Raw genomic sequence first — 25,367 nt, 5'->3', positions numbered from 1 at the left:
GCTGAGTAGAAGAACATACAAATGAATTATTGCTGATAGGGTAAAAGTGGAATTGTTCTCACTGCAAAGTACTGTAGAAATATTTGCAGGGAAACATGTGCTTTATGCCTTTGCTAGAGCCGATAATGATGCTGTAGTGGCAATGAACCTCCTCATAAGACAGGCTTAAACCACTGAGCATGTCCCAGTTTATACTACAAATGTATTTAGGGAACTATTGCTTTGAACTGTAACTCTTTTCCAATGAAAAGGTTTCAAACAGTGGTATATAGTCCTTGCTATTTGTCTCTTGTGCTTTCACTACTGGTCAAAACATTATCACCGTTTAGACATTGTCCAGGTTGAGCTACTAAGAACCAGTAAGGAAGCTACTTACATTTCATGGACTTTGAAAATTATCTGTCCTTTTTCCAGTCTTCACAAAATTTTATATTTATATAATTTAAAGTAAATTAGTAATGTTTTTAAAACAAAGTAGAATTACATACAGAGTGGTATCTAGTAAGTGAAATGGGCTGACAGGAGTCTCACGAAGTTCAACAAGAAGTGCAGAAGCTTACATATAGGGAGGAATTAGCCAGTTTATGCTGGAAGCCTTCCAAATGGAAAGTAGATTGGCAGAAAAAGACCTGAGGATCCTGGTGGACATCAGGTTGAAGATAAGCCAACTAGGTGCCCTTGCTGCAAAGAAGACTAACTTTATCCCAGGCTGCATTATGCATGTTGCTAGCATGTGAAGGGAAGTGACATTTCCCCTCTACTTAGCACGAGTGAGACCACACCTGGAGTATTGTGTTCAGTTCTGGGCTCTTCAGTACAAGAGAGGCATGTACATACTGGAGGGAGTTCAGCAAAGGACTGCTAAGGTGATGAGGGGGCCAGAGCATGTGTCATATGAGGAAAGGCTAAGAGAGCTAGGACAATTCAGCCTGAAGAATAGAGGACTCAGGGGGGCAAATCTTATTAACATATATAAATACCAGAAAAGAGAGTGTATAGAGGATCTTTTCAGTGGTGACCCAGTGACAGGAACAAAGAAAATGGGTACAAACTGAAACACAGGACGTGCTGTCCAAACATCACAAAACACTTTTTTAATGTGAGGATAACTTAGCACCTGCACAGGATGACCACAGAGGTTATAGAATCTCTACCCTTGGAGATACTCAAATGCTGTTTTGTATGTGGGGTTGGACAAGAGACCCCTACAATGCTTGACTATTCTAGTTTTTTTCCGTTATTTGGGAGTGAAAAAAATCTGCTAGAACTTGGACAAAACCTTGTACACAAGTGATTCTTTCTCCACATAACAAAAAAATAATAAAAAAGTAAAAAAAAACAACCGTTAGAAGTTGTATAAGCTTCAAATCTTTCAAAAATAGGAATAAATGCTTCTTGTGTGGTTGGTTGTTGTTTTGGAGTTGTTTCTTTTTGCTTTTTTGTTTGTTTGCTTGTTTTGGTTTGTTTTCTTTTTTCATGCAGAAACAATCTCCATGTAGCTATACTGCAGATTAAGACTAAGGTACACAGTACATGTGAATTGGTAAGCATAACAGAGGAGGAATGGACCTCTTCTGGGCTTTGGACTTTCCCCTAAATAAATAGTTGTTTAGTTTACCCTTAAAAGCATCCATGTATGCAAAGACTGATAGCCACACGACAGAAGTTACTTTCAGGGTCAAACACTGTCAGCTTACTTTTTATTGAAAAGCGCAGTAAAATGTACCTTAGGCTGCAGTTCTTGTTGGTGTCACCTTACAAATTCAACAGTCCAAGGTTTGTCTGAGTGTTGGCTCAACATGCCTGCATTCCCGGTCGAGGCAGGGCCTGCTGTGCCCAGTGCTGCTCCCAGCGCTTCAGCTGATGTCAGATCGAGTCAGATCCCGGCAGTCATGGAAGGAGGCTGGCATGGGAGAAGTTAAATCTGTATTTTCGTATTGCTGTCTCTTTTCTTTGAATTTCATACAGGGTTTTGCTCATCCTCTGGAGGAGACTGTGTTTTTCATTAAGATGCTGATAATTGCCATCATAACTTCCATGGTTCCTTAGCAGAATATTGCACCCTTTACCCCAACCAAATGCTTTCCTTATGACAGAGAATGCCAAAAGGGTGATACAAAAATCCAAACCAAACCAAGCCAAAAAAACAAGAAACACTTCAGTATGAAGAATAGTCCCCAAATTGGTTGCTAGACTCAGGAAATGAAAAAATAAGATTTTTTTTCTGTGTTTTTTTAGGAAACCATAATAAAAGGACAAAGAAAAAGTTTGTCCCTTTCTGAATTTTTAACATCATGTCTGTAACAACACAAAAAATATAAAATCTAGCTTTGTTTGGTTTTAAGTGTGGAAAGGACCAACATTTTAAAAACAGCCATTAGGCATTAAAATTGATTTCTGGTTTATCTGGCAAAGCTCTGAGTCTCTCACTGAGCTCGGAAATAATTGATTACTTGAAGCCTTGTAGCAGTAGTTAAAAACTGATAAATGCTAAAGCTGACACTGTTTTATTTCTTCTCAAGAATTGTGGAGCTTCTGTACTTCTTTCGGATCTCCAACTTTATATCATGAGGTGAAATTGAAAAGATACTTCATCTTAGTCTTCATAAAATATATTCAGCAAACCTGAGACCTTTCTCTGCAGGAGAAAAAGCAAAACATTTAGTTACATAGTACTAATCAGTAATGTATGAAGCCAAGTGAACTTTTTGCATGTCAACATAGTCTTTTAGATCAGCTGATCAGATTACATTAAAGCTAACCATTTATGTCCATAACCATAGTTTGTTAAATCAATGTCTAGAAAAATTATTGGTGTTGACAGCTAAGTTGCTGTCCCATTAAATGAACTGCTGTAAAACACTGCAGAACCGGGACCTATTTAGGAAAGAAATACTGAAAGATTTCATTAACACAGGTTTTCATTTATTAATGCCGACAGATGGCTTTTTATATCAGCTGACTACTGACTTTCATATGGGAGTAATCTTTAACATCTTTAGTAAAATACAGGGAACCAGATCTTCTTTCACCCAATTCCAGATACTTTACATACTGTCAGCAAGAGAAGGAGGTCCAACAGTTGCTCAGGTGGTTATTTTGGGTTAATATCTAGAATTTCATAGAAAAAGATTAAATTATTTTCTTTTAGATACTTTTTATATCCTGCATTGGATATAACTCAAAACAGATTCTCAGATTAAACTAGTACTTATGGGGTCCCTGACGCAGTCCCAAGCTGTAACAATAAAATAGTTTGTTCAGAGAATCTAGCTACTAAGTGACTTATCTATAGTAATTATTGTCATCTTGAGTAGTCAACATAAGAAATCTAGGACACAATACAACTGTACACAATATAGTTTAGAACTGTGAGCTGAAAATTACACTTTATGAGAACAGTGAATTAGACTGTACTGCAAAACTTCAAAGTAGTTTGCCAACATAAACCCCTGAACTGAACTGTAAAATACGCTTTTACGTCATGTATATAGAATCAGACTGAAACTGCATGAGAAATAAACCTCAATTAACTTTTTTGAAATTACCTGTATGCACCTTAGTATAAATTATCACAGGATAATGATGCTTCTTCTACATCAGATTAGTAAATCCCTTCGTTTCATATCTGTGCTTCACTGAAATTGAAAAGCAGTAAATGAAAGAATCCAATACTGAGGCAAATTTCACTACTAGTTCCTTAACAGAAGAGAAAATATAGCAGGCAATAGAGCTTAAACTCTGCTTTTTATGTCTTCTACTTGTATTTAGAGGTAGGGCTCAAATTATTTATTTGCTGACTATTTTGCTTAGCAAACAAAAACTTTTTTTTTTTCTGTGAACTCAGCAAGTCAGTACTTATCTTCAACATAGCTTGCAACATCTGTGATCAAACTGAAATTTCCATTTGCAGATCAGTGAGACAGGTAATTAGCATGAAAAGAGTTTGTTTATTTATAAAAATATTCCTTTTTAAGGCCATGGGCTTATGCAGATCTTCAAGTCAGAGCACCTCCTGCATGACACAGACCATAACATTTCACATTGCAATGCTTGTAGGAAACCCCATTGCCTTAGGAACACTACAGTGTATTGGTATTTTTCTTTTAATTATTATTGTTTTAGAATGTGTCCAGAATATCAGTTAATGTGATGAAAACTTAAAATACTATTAAAATAATGACAAAAGTAAGTCCTTCTCCACCATTTTCTCCCTTTCTTTTTCTACTTTAGGACTGTTTTATCTACTGCCCCGAGAGAAAAGCTAGAGTGGAAAAGAAATGCAGTCAAATGCAACCATATTCTGAAGGAGATGCTTTCTTTCTGAATCACAAGGCACTGAAAATACACTAATTAAAATGTCCACGAGGGAATTAATTTTATATTTTTAAAAATCATGTACTCCTTCCCCCTTTTCACCTCCAAACCATACTGTGGAGCCATCTGGAGCTCTATCAGAGTGGTGGAGCAGACGAGGTCTCAGCTGTCCCGTTGGCCTGCACATGCACAAACTTTTCTAATCCAATTAACTTCAGTACTGCAGTTCTAGTGGTGCTGGCAAAATAGTTAAAACACTTACGTATCTTGAAGTGCTATACTCTCCACATGCAAATAAGTGCATATGTGTGCTTTTCATCAGGTTGAGCCAAGACAGTTATGTTAATATAATCAATATTACCTAGACTTGAAGTTAGGTTGATGGCTTGCCACCAGGAATTTCTTGCTGAGGAATATTGCCATTAAAAATATATACATTTACATGTATTTATTAAATTGAATTAATTTAAATTCATGAATATGGCCAGAGACTTCTGCTTGGCCCAAACAGTTTGAGTTTGTGTGCTATGAGATAAAATATAAGTAACCTCTTTGATTTTGCTTTCCCTAATAAAATGTACCTTTGAACAGTTTTTTAAAGAAAAAATATCTTCAAACAAGAGGAGTTTGAATTATCAGAAGTCTATGTCTAATGTCTTTTAACCAAATCATTAATTTTTTATGGACAGTGAATTTGCCCTTGAAAAAGTGTCTCAAATTGAGCAATAATGACCTGTGGATCCCAGATGTTTGGGATTGGATTCATTTGGATTTGAAGCATGGCCTCATTCTGTGCCCTTTGCACCTAGTATGAGCAGAACTTTTCCTAAATGCTCAAAGTCTCGGACTTCTGATCAATCTTCTCATTTCCTGCTCTCATCTTTCTGCAACTTTTTGGGCATCATTGGGCAAACAGATTCATAAGTGGGACAGGCTCACATTCAAATGTTGTGTTCAAAAATATGTACACCCACAAAAACGACACTGTGCCAAGATACTGCACAAACAATATATGTGGTTCATCTTCCTAATTACATATACCATTAAAAGTAGACAAGTAATAGTGTAGGATGCAAAACAAACATGCAAACAAATAATATCTCTTACTGTAGCAATTTGTCTTGCAGATTAGCAGGCTCTTTGTAGGAAAAAATCTTCCAATTTTATTTAAAGGTACTAGATTTAAAAATTGTTAAATTTGTACTTGGCTTATCAAAAACCCCTGCTGAAAGATGAGCAGAAAACCATCAATCAACACTCAAAACTCTGAGGTAAGTCTTTATCTAAAAAGAAACATGATGAATCATCACATTTGCACAGTTCTTTTCTTTAAATATTTTCCATTTCTACACAATTCAGATCACTCTGTTACAGTAAGAATATATTTTAATTATATGACTTAAAGTATTGTCATATAATATGACAGCATCTTTCATTATGGAATCTAATTTCAGTCTTTTGAATTGAAATTACATTTCCTTACTCATTACATGTCTTTTCTGTAACATTCATTACAGGCATTTTTCTTCTGATAATTCACAAACATCCATAACTTCTGATAACTTGTTGCCAAGGACAGTAAGATAAATAAGGTTTCCTGGAATAGCTCTAATCTCTTGATCTTGATAATGCAGCTATGTATTATCATGAGTGTATAGCAACATACAGAGACAAAACACTGAATTATTTTTCTTTAACCAAATCTAGCATTAGAAATGCAGATAACATCTAACAGGGAGCTTGAAACTTCAAGTAGTTGTCAAGCATGTTTCCAGACAATATTTTAAACTTTATGTGGGTTTATACTTTTATTATGTTATGATGTAAGACTACAGAAACTGGAATATTATAAAAGTTTTTAAAATTATATTTTATCTGAAAAAGGGTAAAAATACTTTAAGCAGCTGTCTATATCAACCTGTGAAGTCCACAGAACAACACAAATCGAACTGTGGGATCATTGTCCTAGCTAATGTGGCGTGGCACCTGCTCTGCAATGTGCAGACCTGATGGTCCATCTTACACACATGGGAGTTCAGTCTCAGATTCAACAAGAACAGAGAAGCACATGATTGGACATCACAGAAAAGCCAGCTTGCTCCATGGAGGACTTTGCTTTGTGTAGTCCAGAAAATGAGTTTCAGATTTAAATTAGACTCTAGGAGAAAATTCTTCACTGTAAGGGTGCTGAGATACTGGAACAGGTTGCCTAGGGAAGTTGTGAAACCCCATCCCTGGAAGTGTTCAAGGGCAGGCTGAATGGAGCTCTGAGCAACCTGATCTAGTGGGAGGTGTCCTGCCCATGCAGGGAGCTAGATGATCTTTAAGGTCCCTTCCAACCCAAACCATTCTAATATTCTACAATTCTATGATCACTAAAAGTCCATTGGCCTACTGACCTGATAGACCAGGGTCTCAAGAATGGGCTTGCCTTGGCCTGAACTGGTTTTAGCTTGTTTTAGCAATTGCCTCATGGTCAAGCAACTCCTGTCCAACCTGTGAGCTCAATCCATGAAAGTACTGTGTACAGTAATTTTTTGACTACCAGATATGGCCACCGTGCAACAGACAATAGCACTTCATAGCAATCGGAGCTGGAGGATGCTGTTGCACAGTGCTGAGATGCCTCAGCCTTTTCCGTAGCTGAGGGCTCTTCTTAAACTGTCTATCGTACCTTTCACTGCAGCTCTGCACCCTTTTACCCGCTCAGCTCTGGAAACATTTTCCAGGGCCCTCTTTTGGAGAATTTGTCCCCGGTTGTCCTCATGTTGCTGTTCTTGCACTTTTTTCTCACAGCCTTGCACCTGCAAATATTAATACTATTGTCATGGAGGTTTCTCATGGGAGGTGACTGCCAACTATATGAGAATCACCCCTTCTTCCTCTCTTTTTTATACCCCTTGGCTGTAACTTTTTTTTACATTGGGAAATCCAATAAAAAGGATATGGAAATCTTAACAACAGCCAGCCCTGATCAAAGTATGCTCCAACAACCACTACTTGCTGTGCAAGCCATACCACAGCCCTGGACTTCAGGTGAGAAGATTCTGGCTTCCTCAGTGATCTGCTTGGAAGAATCCCAGGGAATACAACCTTGGAGAAAAAGGGTCAAGGAGAGTGGGCTAATTTTCAAGGATCAGCTCCTTCAAGATCCAAGACGGACCGTCCCAACATGCTGGAAGTCAAGAAAGGCAGCAGGAGACTGTACAGATTAAAAAGGAGCTCCTGACAAAACAGGATTAGATGATACAGGAGGAATATAGAGACCATGCCGGAGCATGAAGGGATTGCATTAGGAAGGGCAAAGCATAACAAGAGTTGAATATGATGAGGGACAGGGAGGATAACAAAAGAAGCTCCTACAGGGAAAATAATCAGAAAGAAAGAGCAGGGGAATTTGGGCCCTTGGCTGAACAAGGCAGGGGACCTGGTGGCATACGACACAGAAATGATTAAGGTGCTCCATGTCGTCTTCACTTCAACCTCTACTGGTGAGTTTTACCTCCAGGAATCTCAGACCTCTGAGACCAGTGAGAAAGTGTGGAGGAGAATGGGGCGAACCATTTCCAAACATATGAAGAACAAGAAGGTGATTTGGAATAGTCAGCACAGTCACAAAAGGGAAACCATGCTTCAGCAACCTGATAGTGGTTACAATGAGATGGCTGGCATGGTGAACGAGGGGAAAGTTGTGGATATTGCTTATCCTGACTGTAGGTGGGCTTTCAACACTGTCTTCCATGTCATCCTGTGACTGTTATCTCAACTCCTGCTCAGGTTTTGGCCTAACTCATGCTAAGGCCTGATATAGGCTGGGAGAAGTGCAATTAGGTCAGAGTGGGAGCAACATGAAGGCAGAACATGATGGACAGGAAGGACTAAAGGTTGTTATGCAGCCATTATCACCTGCAGCTTTCTGTCTCCTGCAGCCACCATAATTACATATTAGTTGTCTGGCATTTTCTTCATTGTACAATGGTTTATGGAAATGGTATAGACCAAATTTCCAAGGTGGAATGTATAAATATATCAGCTTACCAAAAAAAGGCTTTGAAGAGAAGCTCACAGAAGCTGGACTTCTGAGGTTTTCGTGCCCCTGTGATACAGAGGATGCATATGCTGTGATGGAGGAGGAAGGATGGGCACTCTCACTGTTGGCCAGATAACTATTTTGCTTGTAGTTAAGAGTTATGAATCACAGGTGACAAGTTATGAATAAGAGAACTTGTAAATTAGAAACTTCATGAATTAATGAAATGATGAATTAGTGAATTCATGTTAGACTAGTCTGTATGAAGGAGATTCAGATTGTTTGATGTGTTTGTTTTCTTTCCTAAGGAGCTCATGAAATAGATTTTAATTTAAACTGTATGTTGTCCTGTAAATTTGAAAGATCCAAACAGAGTGTGATGCATCCTCATAGACTAACTGATGAAGTACAGACTACGTCAGTGGTCAGTGAGGTGAACAGAAAACTACCTAAACTCTCAAGGTCTCTTGATTGTGATCAGAGGCATAAGTGTATCTGGATTCCAGTAGCCAGTGGTGTATTCCAGGGGTTATATTGAGGCCCATTATGTTTAACATCTTCATAAATACCTTGATTATACAATAAAGCACACCATGAACAAGTTTGCATAGAGTAAAAAATTAGGAGGAGTGGTTGAGACACCAGATGGTTTCACTGCCATTCAGAGGGACTGGAGAAATGGTCTGACAGGAACCTCATGACGTTCAGCAAAGGGAAATAAAAAATTCTGCAACTGGGAAGGAATAATCCTGTGTACCTGGATGGGCTGGAGACTGACTGACTGGAAAGTAGCTTTGCAGAAAAAGACATAGGGGCACTGATGTATGCCCAGGTTGAACAGAAGACAGAAATAAGCCCTTTGGACAAATAAGGCCAACAGTCTGCATTAGGCAGATCACTGCTAGTGCATCAAGGGAGACGAACCTTGCTCTTCATCAGCAATTGAGTGCAATGCTATAGTTGTCAATGAGAATGTATTCTATATTAAGTACGTCTATGGGGAGCTTGCTTCTGCTCTGAGCTGGGCCTGTGCTGATAAACCTGACTACAAGGCCAGGTGTACAGGACAGCCACAGCAACACAGCAATATGATTATACAGCTTCTGTAGTGGATGATTATCTAACAGTCCAGGATATAGTAGGACCCTCCTTGGTATGCTGGCACCTGTCTCTAGAGTTGTTCTTTCCAAGGCTCAGGGCTGTTCTTAAAAGTGGCTTAAGTAGCATGTCTTGGACTCATCCTATGTAGCTGAACAGCTTTAGGTGAAAGTACAGTTACATTTGAGAGGTTCTTAGTTCTTTTTACTGCCAATATAAGGTGCCTGGAGCAACCACAGATATTGATTCATTGCCTCAGTTAGGTGCCAGGGGCAGAGGCTATGCTCATTAAAACTCCTAAAGGCCTGAGTGGCTTTTAGAAATAGTTTTATGGACTTTAAATTAGTTAGACTCTTCAACATTTTGAAGTGGGACAAAACAGGTTTGAAAAGCAAGACTACTTTTACAAAATTACATTAAATAGTTGACAAAACTGAAAAAAGAAACATGTCTCCTCAAGGCACTATCTGCTTTTAAAAATTAAGAACTTGGGCCTAGGACAATGACATCAAAGTGTCTCCATTTTTAGTAGAACTGTAGTACATGTTAGGTTTCAGGTTTTATTTTATTACTTTCTTTGTATATTTGGACTCCAATGTGAGAAGGTCCCTGGAGGTTATAGAGCTTACAGACTGGGCCCATCTATATAATGCTCAGCAATGCAAAAGGCAGATACAGAAATGAGATATTTTAAGTAAATATGACTGCTTAAAAAAAAAAAAAAAGGGAAATTGTCATAGAATAATCATGGTTGGAAAGGACTTTTGAGATCACTGTGTCCAACTAAAACAAGCAAACAAAACAAACAACCAAACCAAACAAACAAAAACCAACCAAACAACAAAAAAACCAACCAAACAAACAAAAAAACCCAAACAAACAAAAACCCACACACCTGAAGAAAAACCACAACTACAATCTTGGCCCTGAAGTTCCTCATCTACATGTTTCTTGAATACATCCAAGGATGGTGACTCCACCACCTCCTTGGGCAGACTATATCAGTTTCTTTTTATGGGATGTTAGATTTTTCTTTGGATTCAACATTTTTATTGCTGCTGAAAGGGTTTTAGTGCTGGAAAATGAAATATAGAAGTAATCCTTAAAACACTGGTGTTTGGGAGAATGGCCACATTGGTAATTACCCATAAGTCTTCACCATATAGCAAGGAATGTTTCTATGATTTATTTTTATTGTTTAGAAAAATCTAGAAAGCCTGTTCAATATAGCATGCCTTGATACTAGCTTTACTTCAGCAACCTTACTGAACCTTAACTTAATGAAGTAATAAATTCAGAAATGTGTTTCTGCATGCATTTGTTTCATAGATTTATTATAGATAAATCCACTTATAAAATGCATCAGGATGAAAAGTCAACATTGCAGAAACTTCCTAAATACTGATGTATTACCGTCTCCATTACCAATAACATAAAGAAAGTAGAACATTTACTTTAATGATGATGGACAGAGGCTAGACACAGACTGGCTGCTGTACAATACATCAGTATGGTTAAGTATAATTCTCAATAGCTGTTAGAAGGAACAGGATATTGCCTCTGTATAGCAGCTAACTTCATATTTGTGCAATATAATTGCTCTTATTCCTATTTGACTTACATGGAAACTACAGACTTAAAAGCAGTTAGGCAAATCTACTTATATGCATATATGCATAGTATAGATCTTTATGAGTCTGCTCCAGTTCTTACCTGATTGAAAGGAAATATTTTCATTTACTTCATCAGGAATGGCATCAGCCCCTTCTGGGCAAAAAGTTTAGGCAAAAACTAACATTGTGACTTCCTTAGAAAGAATATCAACTTTTTTGCTAACCTTTCTGGAACACCACACTGGCAAGGTTTTGGCAGACTGGGCACACAGTATATAAAAATACATTTTATCTTGCAAAGCACAGGTATGTTTATAATATAAGACCACTTTCAAAGTTTCTAATCTTCAACCTCGAAGTTAACAAAAGTAAACATTTAACAATGATCATTTGTGTGACAAATCCTGCCAGTGAAATCACCACAATGTCTAGCAAAATTTGACTTATCACCATATCCCTTCCAACTGAAACTATTCTATGATTTTTTGATTCTGTAAGGAGCAAGTCACTGTAAGAGGAAAGAGAATACAAGGTGGTCTGCCAAATAAATTTTAACTCAGTATCACCTGGACTTACATTAAGACTTAAAGGTAATTCAGAAATAGCTTTTGCAGTGTTAGAAAACCTCCGCTTTCTTTCTTCCATTTTTTTTTTTTTTTTTAAGAAACTGTTTCAGACAGGCAAGAATGCTCCTCTATGTATGGTGCTTCAGTGCTTGTAATTGAAAGACTTCTTTCATGGATGACAATGAGAAATAAAGTATTTAATATTGATTCAGGGAAACCATTATATTTATCTTTCTGAGATACCGAGATACCTATTAAAACCTCATGGTTGCCCACTGGTGGATAAGCACATAAAGTACCGGCAGTTTCAACTGGATTTGCTCAATAGTCAGTAATTTCTGGTTTTCTTTCTAAGTAACACCAGAAGTGAAGATGAGTTATTAATCTGTGAATTCATACAAGTTGAAGAAGCTCATACCCATCTACTTGCCTCATATATGCATTATTTTTGAAATCTCCTGTCCCAGCAGGTATTCATGTGTGTATATTTGAGTCGATACAAACTTATGCCTTTACCATGCTCATGCACGTTTAAGCTGCACTTTCCACACACCTCTGTATGCATATACAACTTAGAATGAATAACTGTACATGAATAGCGATGTCTATCAGGGCCTGTTAGGGAGGTGCACAAGATACCTTGAAAACGTCTTCAAATGAGAGATTCAAAATAGTTTGTCCATACTAGCCCTGTTTCTCCTTCATGTCTCCATATAAAGATGAGGTCATGCATGGTGTCTGATGTTCTAGTTATGGAATAATGAACACATTCTTACTGAATAAAAACATTTGACAACAGCTTCATTTTCAACAGTGCATTGCAGATTTCAGTGCATTGCATCAAATCTGGTAGAGAAGGCTGCAATACATCTATGTACTATTACATTTAAACAGAGTAGCAAAATTAAGAGAAAGTTAAGGTTATGCTACTGAAATAATTTGTATGGTAACTACCATAAAGTTTTCATTACATCCTGGAACTGCTTAGTAAATAAATATATTTTTTTAAATGACAAGGTATTTCCATAGGATAACTTCTTCCTTCAGCTCAAAGGCAACATGCAGCCTTCAAAGAAACTACTGTACATTTTATCCATTGGAAGAAAATGTGGTGTTCAAATTCACTTGTAAAAATACTGTCCTGTTGTTCTTTGCAAGTGCACACATGCATGTAAATGAGAACAGAATTTGGCCTGAAAGTTACAAACACAGTCTACACTGTTACCCAGCATTTTCAAAGAACATCTGTAGTGTATCCTGAGACTCTTTTCTGTGACTGAAAGCAAACTGTATTCTTTTGGGATCTGAATATAGTAATTCAAAGCCTCTTCAATACAGAGAACAACTATGTATTGTTCAGTCTGTGAGAGTCTCTGAGACTCTTAAATGACAAAGCTCAAAGTGCTTTTCACTGACTCAGGAAGTGGCTTGCTGTACTACAAGTTCCAAGGAACCAGCTATAGATTTACACATTTAGCATATTGATGTTTACACAATTGCATCTAACTGCAAATGATATTTTGGAACCATATTTAATGGTTTTAGTAGCAAGTTCCATTCACATATATACCCCTTATAAAGAATGGGTGATGTGAGCAACAGAAAAAGGAAAAGGAGGCAAACCTATTTTAATATACATATGTTACATACAGATGTGTATATGTGTGAGTTCAATCCAATGGTGGTACATTTAAATATTCTTAGAATATGTGATCTAATTTTGTCCTCTTTATAGCTTATTCTAGTCAACACATTTAGATCCAAATATGCAAATAGTTATGCTGTCTGGCACTGCATGTTTTGGTGTAACTTGGTTCGTGTTGAAGTGAAAACCTGCTTATTGCACAGCTTTCATATTTGCTGCTTGGGATTTCATCTTTCTGAGAATGAACCCCTACTCACAACTTGCACCACAGGTATCATTTGGATTTTACTCTTTTTTAAGTTCCATTTTCAGACTGACTTCCACTTGTGTTTCAACTATTCCCACCTTGGAGTTGTTTTGTAAATGTTAGAAAAGCAGAACACATTGTTTGGTACTGGGCAAAGAAATGGGCTTGCTTTTCTTGGTTTAATTGCTCAAAATTTCTCTTAACTATGAAGAAGCTCCATTGTTCAAGGTCTGATGGAGCAGAAGAGCTGCCTAGAACATGGTGGGAGAACCACTGGATTTTTAATAAATTCAATAATTGCTGGAAATGATGACACAGTATGTTATGCATTATATAGGGAGAATGCTTTTGTATCATCATCTGTTGATTATGAAGTTTATTACAGAATCTTGTCAAAGTCCAGCAGTAATTCTTAACATGAAATTCAATTATTACTGTCTCTCAGTCCAGGATACGGCCTTGTAAAATTGTTCAACCCCCACCTCTGCTCCTTTGACCTCCATTACTGCTAGCATACCTGCCCTCATTCACCCACACAGAGCTCTTCACCCCACTGATTCAAGAGTCTTTATTTTAATCACTTTTCTGATAACTAAGTTGCAGTAGTGAATTTTCACTGCCGTAGAGATGCTTTCCATGCACAGAAGTGCCTGGTTTGTGGTCACATTATCTGTATAGCTGATTAGTATTTGTAACAAGTTGTTATAATGTCTTATTATTACCCCTATCACAAGTTATGTGCTTGTCCCTAGATATCCCTGTGATTGAGGCAGTTAAGCAGATTAGTTAATTTTAAATAATTTCTTAAAAACTGAGAATCCTTAGGTTCTTCAGTGTTATTTAAACTTGTGTCACAATCAACACAATAGGTTAACATATTTTGTTTAAATGTTTGACAAAATTGTATAGTGACTGGCTCAGGTATAGAAAACTGATGTGCCAGGTAACATACTCCTAGGTGAAGTCTATGGTACGATACTAAATTTATTCAGGACTGTTATCTGGCAGAGTCCTATCATCATGCCATAATCTGAGTCTATGCTATTAAATTTGTGACTTCTAAAGCAGGATAATTACCTCACATTTTCAATGTGGCAAGTACCATGAGAGTGGAGGCAATCACATCCATTGCTCATGTGCGCTTCCTGGCACAAGTAATTTCCTCATATTGATAAACTATCCTGCACACTGTTTGATCCAAACTCCCGTTCATTCAGAAACTATCAAACTCCATAAAAAAGTCTTTTTTGAAAAAGGGTTAAAATGATTACGTGTCAGCAAGTTCTGAAATACGCAAATATGGCTTCAACCCATAAAGTACAGTAGCTCTGTGTACTAGAAACAGTTATCTAATTTTCATAACAGAATAATTTAATTAACTTTAGGTCAGGTTTTTTTCTTCCTTATCCTCTCCCTCATTAAATTTAAACTTTATTTTTGGGGAAAATGCAGTATTCTGTTGAGGGAATAATATAATCTGTCATAACAGAGTTAATTTCTGTACATCAGCCAATTTTAAAGAATTTAAATCTCTGTAATTAACATCTAATAATTCATCTAGAGGCATGAAATGCATGCAGGAAGGCTTCAGAACTGACGTTTAACACTGGTCTTGTTTAAAACTTGGCTGCAGACACAGTAGCCTTTTGACTCAAACATAGCACAGCTGGCATATATTAAGTGGTGAAGCAATCTTAATACTGTAGACAATTAAAATATAGAAACAAAGCTGGCTGTAGAATGCCAGTAATGTAGGCTTGGTGTTTCTTGATGGTGAAATAATATTAACAACTTTCTAAGTTCTTTTAAAGGATAAATCGACACACACTTCAAATTTCAGTATTTCATTCTTGTTATAATGTGTGCAGGACAAAAGGAGATATTTCCACCTGCATGATTACTTTCTGTGACATGGCTGCAGAAAAGTGCTTGAGAATACTTCTTATACCACCTACGTCAACTATTTCTTGTTATCACACTAAATCATCTGCAACCATTTGTATTCCCTGTGTGCTAGAAATGCAGCTGCTGCCAAGGTTGTAGGAACCTGACGTACAATAAGGAAAGCAATCAACTGGCATTTGCAGGAGGGGCTAGTAATCAGAACAGTTACATGAGCACCTCTTCTTCTCCAATGCACTAATGGTAACTGTGACACAGCCTTTCACAGGACATGAGGAATGCAAGGGCTGGCCCCTTAGGAATATAGGACTGTTGTCAGAGGATGTAGAGAGGCAATAAGGAAAGCTAAGGCCTCCTTGGAACTAAACCTTGCTAGGGAGGTCAAAGACAATAAAAAGGGCTTCTTCAAATACATTGCAGATAGAACTAACACTAGAGGCAATATAGGCCCACTGCTGAATGGGGTGGGTGCCCTGGTGACAGAGGATATAAAGAAGGCAGAGGTACTGAATGCCTTCTTTGCCTCTGTCTTTACTGCTGCAGACTCTCCCTAGGAGCCCCAGATCCCTAAAGCCCCAGAAGAAGTCGAATGAAGGAGGAGTTTGCTTTGGTAGATGAGGATTGGGTTAGAGATGAGTTAAGCAGTCTGGACATCCATAAATAGATGGGTCCAGATGGAATACACCTGCCAGTGCTAAGGAAACTGGCAGAGGTCATTGCTAGGCCACTCTCCATCATCTTTGGTAAGTTGTGGGCAACAGGAGAGGTGCCTAAAGACTGGAGGATAGTAAATGTGACTGCAGTCTACAAGAAGGGCAAGAAAGAGGACCCAGGTAACTATAGACCGGTCAGCCTCACCTCCATCTCTGGAAAGGTGATGGAACAACTTGTTCTTGGTATTATCTCTAGGCATATCAAAGATGAGAGGGTCATTAACAGCAGTCAACATGGTCTTACCAAGGGGAAGTCATGTTTGACCCACCTTATAGCCTTCTATGAGGAAGTAACTAGGTGGATAGATGATGTTAGGGCAGTAGATGTGGTTTATCTTGATTTCATTAAAGCATTTGACACTGTCTCCCACAGCATCCTTGTAGATAAGCTGAGGAAGTGTGCTCTTGATGGTCAGGTAGTGAGGTAGATCATGAACTGGTTGAAAGCAAGAAGTCAGACAGTTGTAGTCAACAGCACAAAATCTAGTTGGAGGTGGGTGATTAGTGGAGTCCCTCAGGGGTCGGTACTGGGACCGGTACTGCTCAATATTTTCATCAATGACCTGGATGAGGGAACAGAGCACACTGTCAGCAAGTTTGCTGATGACACTAAACTGGGAGGAGTGGCTAACACACCAGAAGGCTGTGCTGCCATTCAGTGAGACCTAGACAGGCTGGAGAGTTGGGTGGGGAGAAACTTAATGAAATACAACAAAGGCAAATGTAGAGTCTTGCATCTGGGAAAGAACAGCCCCATGTACCAGTTATGCTTGGGGCCTGACCTGCTGGAGAGCAGTGTAGGAGAAAGGGACCTGTAGGTCCTGGTGGACAGGAGATGGACCATGAGCCAGCAATGTGTCCTTGTAGCCAAGAAGGCGAATGGCATCCTGGGCTACATTAGAAAGGGGGTGGTTAGTAGGTCAAGGGAGGTTCTCCTCCCCCTCTGTTCTGCCTTGGTGAGGCCACATCTGGAATATTGTGTCCACTTCTGGGCCCCTCAATTCCAGAAGGACAGGGAATAGCTTGAAGGAGTCCAGCACAGAGCCACAAAGATGATTAAGGGAGTGGAACATCTCCCTTATGAGGAAAGGCTGAGGGAGCTGGATCTCTTTATCTTGGAGGAGAATGAGGGGCGACCTCATCAATGTTTGCAAATATGTTAAGGGCGAGTGTCAGGATGATGGAGCCGGGCTTTTTTCAGTGATGTCTAGTGATAGGACAAGGGGCAATGGAGACCAAATTACACTTTTAAATGCTCAGATGGTAGAGCTGTTAGAGGATTACATAACCAAGTGAAGTTATCAACTGTTCTAATTTAAAAAACCAAACATCAAAACCAACCAAACACAAACCCACAATTCTCAGGTAGTAATATAGTTCAGAGATTTGCATCTCAAACACCCTTTTGGTACAAAAAACACAAGAGTCACAAAACCTGTAGGCATGCACAAAAAGTCATATTTGTGACAACTTAAAACAAGGATTTGAATTACAGTGTGCTTTCTGCAGAGAATCCTGTTCATGTGTATCTGTGTACCACAGCAGATAAACTCTTTGGATTAAAAGTTGTCAAGTTGTCAAATGGTTACTAACACCAACAGTTGCACAAAATTATCTGATATCTCTAACAACTGTCAACATTAATTTTTATTGTAATCTCATGCCGCTAAAGGTGATGTAAAAGGTGTGAAATTCTTTGATCTTTGCAAGATAAATTCTGAAATGCTTTTTTTCCCTAGAATTCATATCTGTGATGACATTTTTTCTCACCATGGCTTGATAAATAGTCATTTTATTTGTCCCTTCCTTGAAAAATAAACATGGACATGTATGTTAAAAGCAAACATTATACCTGCATTCTGGCAGAATAATGCACCATCAAGTCAATGGTCCTTCATGCAATCCTGGAAAGCCAGGACACTAAATACTTTTTGTGTAACTAATACTAAAACTATGTTATGTGACAGATGACTGAGTTACTCCTATACACTTAATATAAATATGAAATAAAATAAGAAAAAGATTGCTTGCATCCCCCTTGTTGTGCACGTCTCACGTAAGTATATTAAAGAAAAACCTGCTTTAATCAAAGTTTAATCCTTCCAGATAATAATGCTCAATATCTGTGTCACTGATACAACAATGTGCATGAAAGATGTTCAGACAAAGATGATGGTGCATGACTCTTCACCTAGTGGTATTTTGAACCTTGTCTGTGGAAAGTAGACCTAAATATAGGGAACACTTGGACAAGATTTTGCATGAGTATTTTTCCAACAACAAAAAAAGTAGAATTGAAACTGGTCTCTGTTCAATACTGCACACACCTAGCATAGTCTGATGTCAAAGTAGGCATGCTGCTTTGTTACAGGCATGCCATAATACCTCTACTGATATTACAGAGGAAAAGATGGAGCAAAAATGGAATTTCATATGAGTTAATAAACCTAGGGTAACTAAAGTTTGTGATTTCATTCTAAATGTGAAGCCAGGGGTTTATAGCACAGCAATAGTTCCCCTGGTTTGTGTGCTTTAAGTGATTTAAATTCCTCAGGCAGGATGATGACATGATTTACAGAAGCATTACAGGGTCACTGGTTATTGCAAACCTATGTTAGAATGCACTTAAGTCCAGCAACTTCTGCAATGAAGCTTAGGAAGGCCACACCACTGTGTGAAATTCTTGAGTTTAGCTGGGTTGGGTTTTTTTTTAATAGATCTCCTTGTCTTTTTATAAATCTCTGCAGCATCAACAGCCATTGCAAACTGGTTTTAGCATATTTCAGTCAAATTCAGATGAGAAACAAATATGTAGACAGATCAACAAAGTGATCATGTAGATATTTATATTTTGTTTTAGTAGTTCATACTAGAGTAGACTATATGAAATAAAGGGTTTCATGCTAATTCAGATGTTAATAAGTATTCTGCTGGTATAGCTGTGACTGGTGTGAAGACTTACAGAACAAGAAAGTCTTGTAATGTCCTTGTCTGTCTTACAACTCTGAGTCCAGCCTTCCCACCCATCTCTTTGAATATTGCATTTGAAGTGAAATAGCAAAGTATGGTCCTGCTTATTTTGTTCAGCTACTTTGATATCTAAGTTTGAAGTATACCAACCAAAGTTTTCTCATTTTCTCTTTTCTTTAGTTCAAGTTAACATCATCCTGAAGCAAAACTTCTGTTGGGCAACATTGATTTTACTATAATACACAACATAATACTCAGCAGGACAGCAATATGCAACATTCAGCAGAAAATTTATTACAACCATGTGTAATGCCTTTTAATTCTTGTCCTACAATGAGTGAGATGCAAGATAAGAATCCTCCCAGCTTCAATAGAACTACATTTTTTAAAGGACAAATAATTATTTGAAGTAATATAAAATAAAATAGAGATGATCACATCTTAAACTCTCATTGACAAGGCTATAATTCCCATTAAGTGTTTCTTGTAGCTAATATTTTCCTACACGGTGTCTATATTTTACTTGGGAGTCCAGAATATGCAATGGATCATCCTGAAATCTGCTCAGTAGCTGATTAAATTATCTCCCACAGATCTTCTGTTAATCCTTGGGAGTGTGCTAGGTTCCAGCAGGGAAGTCCTGTGACTGATAGAGGGCAAAAGAAACCTGGTCGTACTGGCAGGGCATCCAAACCTCTGACAAAAGCGGGCTGCTGTAGGTGTTCTTAAGTTGTACACTGGAACTCAGTTCTAATCTCATTGTGCTATAAGACAAAGCTTCTCACCTTGTCTAATGACTGATGACTTCAACACCCAGGTCTCGTGCCTCCTAAATGAATGCTTGAAGAATTGCCCAATTGGAATGTATACACAAAAGCAATCAGTATTCTGGTTTTCATCCCTCTGTTATTCTTGCTCCAGTTGTTCAAATATTTAGAGACTCAGACAGAAAACAAAACAAAAAAAATTCTACAGGTTAAAGCATCTACCAGGGGCACCCAGAGCCTCTTCTAAGCTCTCCTATAAGGTAGAACAGCTTGCTTTATCTGATTGAGACCTATTCCAGGATATAAATCAGACAAAAAGTGAACTAAATTTTAGGAGCTCTACATCATTAATGAAAAGAGGATAGGAAGCTTTGCTTGTCTCTTCCTGAGATACTTTGAAAAGCCAGCTTCAATATTTTGTAACAACAGAATACTCTGTTGTTGTTGGTTGGTTGGTTTTTTTTTTTTCTTTTCCTTACTGCATTGATGATAGAAACAAAGGTAGTATAATTTCCTGATGCTGACAACGCATAATTAATGCATTTTCATATTGCCTTTATTTTTCTATTGTCTGTTCCTTATTTTTGTTCGCATTAGATATACAAGTCAGTACCATTGTAGTCTCCTTATTTTGGCTGTTCTTTTTTTCTGAAATAAAGTTTCCATAGGAAAAGAGCAATGTATCTGAAGCTATTGTAAGAAAGGGTAGATTCTGAAGAATTCTTTAGTATCAAAAATAGGAAAAATCTGAATTAATCAAATAATTGTGTTTTATCTTTCAAAATCAGGATTTTTTTATTAAATTATTTTTTTAAAAAAATCCATTTGTTATTTTGCCAACAATTCTGCTGCTATGTTAAAAAATGCAAGCTTTTTTCTCTGTTGATTAATTCCAATGAGTTCAAAATTGTACGTAAGTAAGAATTTATTTTTATTAGCTTTCTTGGTGTCTGTTTCAAAGATCCTTGACAAGCCTGAAAGAATTCAGGTGCTTTCTCTGTTTTCTTAAATCCATGACTCCACAATTACCATGACACTGGGCTACTAGTACCATGCATTTTATTTCTACACAACAGTCTTCATATATGATTTCACAAAAAGCATTGTGGGGGCAGTTATCATAACCTAAATGGAAAATGATGGGTTTATGGTGGGATTTAAAAAGCAAAACTGGCAAAAGCTGTGAGAGAAGAAGTGAGAGGATGTCTGATGGCACAGCATGGCTAAAAACCATGCTGCCCAGGGGCAAAGGAGGCTGAGGGTGCTCAGTGAATGGTGAAGAGCTCTTCATAAGCTGAGAAGGATAGGAGAGAGAAGGCAACCTGAAATGTAGGAGGAAGTGATCGTAGACAGCAAAGTAGGTCAGCGTGCCCTGTTTCTTATTGTTGTGTAGTGACAGTTCTAGTGATGTTCAGAGATGAATTTCCTTCCTCCCACACACCCTCTCTTTTTCTTCCTGCCTTCTTCTCTTTCTTTTTTCCTTTCTCTTTTCGTCTTCTGTAAGAGTGAGGCAAGGGAAGATGAGGAATTTGATATTTAGACCATAGAATCATAGAATCATAGAATCCTAGGGGTTGGAAAGGACCTTGAAAGATCATCTAGTCCAACCCCCCTGCCAGAGCAGGGTCACCTAGAGTACATCACACAGGAATGTGTCCAGGCGGGTTTTGAATGTCTCCAGTGAAGGAGACTCCACAGCCTCTCTGGGCAGCCTGTTCCAGTGCTCTGTCACTCTCCCAGTAAAAAAAAAAATTTCTGATATTCACCTTGAACCTCCTATGCTCCAATTTGCATCCATTACCCCTTGTAATTTCTATTTACAGTTTCATAAATACAAATATACATGTTTTGTAAAAACGTGTGTTTTTTCACACAGAAGTTTCAAAATATTATTTAACATAACCTCTGTGTCCTTTCACTTACCAGCTATAATTATATAAACATCCAACAGTGGATGTTGCCCTGCTCTCCAATTTCTAAAGGTTTTTTGCAGCAACAGGTCTCAGGAGCTCATATATTAGAGAAGGTTTTTATTCCAGTGCTGTGAACATTCACCTACCCCAGCACATGTCCTTGCTATCACTTTTGAGTTGCATCATTACTGACACTTTCTGAAATATTGCCACCAATTTTTTTCCCATGTAGAACAAGGAGAGATACAACTGAAATGCATTATTAACTCAGAGCCTGATGAGGATCTGTCTTTTACTGCAAAGTTTTGGGTTACAGGACATCATTACCAGGAGTTTCTCTGTTTTGTAACTTCTCTATACCTCATTACCAGTTTTATTGTTGCCCACCATAACATACAACTTCCCCATATGACAGATGCCTATTTTATCCTGCTTTCCTCAGTGAATGTTTGGTGTCATTTATTTGGCTGTATTTTCTGTTGAATACAGGACATAGGTCCTGCTGAGCTCTGGAGTCTTTCTCATTTATCCATGTAACATCTTTTGTTATCTGGCTTAATTTCTTTGTGTTTGTATAGTGTACCCTTATTTACTAATCAAGTGAATGGATGAAACTCTCCCACATTACTCACTTCCATGTGAAGGAAGGACAAAATGAGATTGTCTTCCTTGGTGCAGATAGTCCAGCACAATCCCACTGCAGCACAGAGCTGGGAGAACACCTGTCACCACTGAAATCAATGGGAACTCTGGCATTTACTTCAACGGATGTGGTGTTAACTTCACTGGGGTTTGGTCCAAAAGGTAATTGGCATCCCTAGCTATTGAGTTGATCATTTTGTGTGGCTTGTATAAATGTCAATGCCAGTAAGGAAGAAAATCCACTTTGTAACCAATTCAATGAACAAATTACAAATGTTACTCATAAACACACTCACTGGTCCTCGCTGAGATGCTGTCCCTCTTGTACTGGACATGAACCCAGCACCCATTTACTATGTGTGTCTCAAGATAAGGCCAAAATTTAACCCTGAGCTGCATTTGCTGGTCATGTTGCTGACTCCCTTGTGCAACTTCACCTTGCTGTCCTAACTTCTCTGCATGTTTTCAGATATTCAGTGCCCACTGATACACAAACTGCTTAATCTTCCTCCAATTTAGCTTTCAGTATCATGAGTCTCTCACCTCAGTGCTGATTGCTTGTTTCAATTTCCCAGTGTGCTTTTAATAATCAGGTACATGTTCAGTTCATTTACTGCTTACCAAAACAACAATGCATCTTTATCTCAATCTCTAAAAAAGACCTCTCAGGGGATATTTCTATTTATTTATTTATGTATTTGGTGAGTGTAAGTCTTGTTTAAAGGTACTGAAATGGGAGAACCAGGAATACAAGACTTCTAGTATTACTCTTGGCAAGTGCCAGACATGTTCCAGTCCATATTGCCAATATATACATTTTAAACTGAGCCTGTCAGAGCTGGATGACATATTACACATGGGCTCAGGCCATGAAATTGTTAGGAAGAATTTTCTTCAGATTCCTTCTCTCTGAATGTTCACTTTGATTCATTGCAAGGGGCATGGCCATAATGCCCAGATAATAACATGAAATTTCTACTTTTTGTTACATAAGCCAGAACCACAAGGGAAAAGAACCTTAACCTCCTGAAGAAGGGTATTTTATTTGTCCTTCTTTAAATGGTCTTACATTAATTTTTCAGGCTAACTTACAGCTGGAAGCAAAGGGAAAATCCTCACAAGGGGAAGTGTGGGAAGGGTGGTGCTAACCAGTGAAGTAGATCATCCTTCTACTACAGCTTCTTATGAATGAAGTGTAGCAGAGCTTGTGTTGGCTTAACTGCCCCCCTGGGAACTGGCAAAGAAGACACAGACAACACAGGATTTGTTTAATATTGATGTGAGAAATAATACGATAGGTAGCAGTTGTAAATGCATGCTTATCAGAAAGAGAAAATATGGGACATGTATTAGTATTTAGCAAGAAATGCCAGAAAAGAGCAGCAAAAAAAACTGTTTGCAAATTTAAACAATTCATGTCATGATTTTAGTGTTAATTTTGCCATTTCTAACACATGTTCATTCCTATACAACTAACAATTCACTGACCTCTCCTTTATCTACATTTAAGAGTTCTACTGCTTCTCATGGATGTTTTCCATTCTTTGTATATATGTTCATGATGCCAAATGCACCCTACTGATCTTTGCAACCCTTCTATATCCATAGTCCAAAACATAGCATTGTTTAAGTACATGTTGAAATTTTAAAATACTCTGCAATTTTGTAGACAATAATATTTTGCATTTGCAAGAGTTTTATGTTTACAAGAAGAAGCTATTTAAATGGATTCACAGCCACTCAGAATCTAGGGATCGCTTTAAACATTTCTGCAGAGAAGGGCTTGAGTTTGGGATGCCAAGACCTTCTTTAGTATAACTTTCAATAAAAAATAATAGTAATTTTTTAATTTATTTTTTTTTTAAACCTCCACGGCATCTTACTGATATAAGTAAACCTCCAAATGAAGGAAAATTTGGAACAGAAACAATCATAATATTTGATTGCTTACCTAAACACTATGTAAATTAGTGTTTCCAAGTATATAAATCACAGACTTGGTTTTTTTTGGAAATATTTCTAGAGCTTCCTTGTTCTTCTCCTGATTAACTATACTGTGAGTCTAGTGTGTTCTCTGGCGTCTCCACCACTGTAAGTTGTTCTTCTTTCTGGCATTTCCCCATTTGTGACCCAAACTGGTGTCTGTGCAGGCCTTTTTTGGGTATCATTTGGTAAGCACTGCAGATTGTGTTAAAACTTTCATAATTTGTACTTGCTTTGTTCCAGTTGTGATTTCACAGGTTTATATTTATCTGTAGCCACACAGAGACTGTATGAGTATCAAGTCCTAATTTTTCAAGAACAATACACAAGAATTGTTACACAGAGGTGCCACATGATTTCTCAGTGGATAAATGGGAAGTCACAGTGAGGAACACAATTGTTAGGTGTTAGAAAGCATATAGAAATATCTGCACTATATTAAATAAATGGCACAATGGAGCTAAGAACACCTAAAGGCAGTTGTGTGACTGATTTTAATGAAATCTGGGGAGAAGATTCTGGCAACAAAGGCATGCAGATGCTGCTGCTTTTGGACTATGAGATTAGGAGCTATTCCAGAGCCAGACCCCTAGAACTGGAAAAGAAAATCTGTAATAACTGTTTACATAGAAACAGAGTTTAAAATTAGGTACATTTTTATTTGAGGCTCAGTGAAGAAAATATTATCATAGGAGGCACTATGACCTCTCAGGTCCCAGTTTTTTCAGTTCAGTCAGCACAAGCTGAATTCATTAAGGAAATGTATCTGTCATGTAGAGCAGAGCTGTCTGCCTCTGAAAGTCAAGGCATGGCACCTCATGATCCATGAAGTGTTGTCAGTGATGCTGTGGCAAATTAGTCAAGTCAACTAAACTTCTTCCATCACCAAAGCTACTTCAGCTATGGCAGGACCACACCACAACCAGCCATGTAGATTACTAGCTCTTATGTTTTCTGAAAT

Source organism: Apus apus, chromosome 3 (assembly GCF_020740795.1).
Source record: "Apus apus isolate bApuApu2 chromosome 3, bApuApu2.pri.cur, whole genome shotgun sequence".
Lineage (NCBI taxonomy): Eukaryota > Metazoa > Chordata > Aves > Apodiformes > Apodidae > Apus > Apus apus.
The sequence above is the reverse complement of the archived record's forward strand: the minus strand, read 5'-3'. Positions refer to the sequence as shown.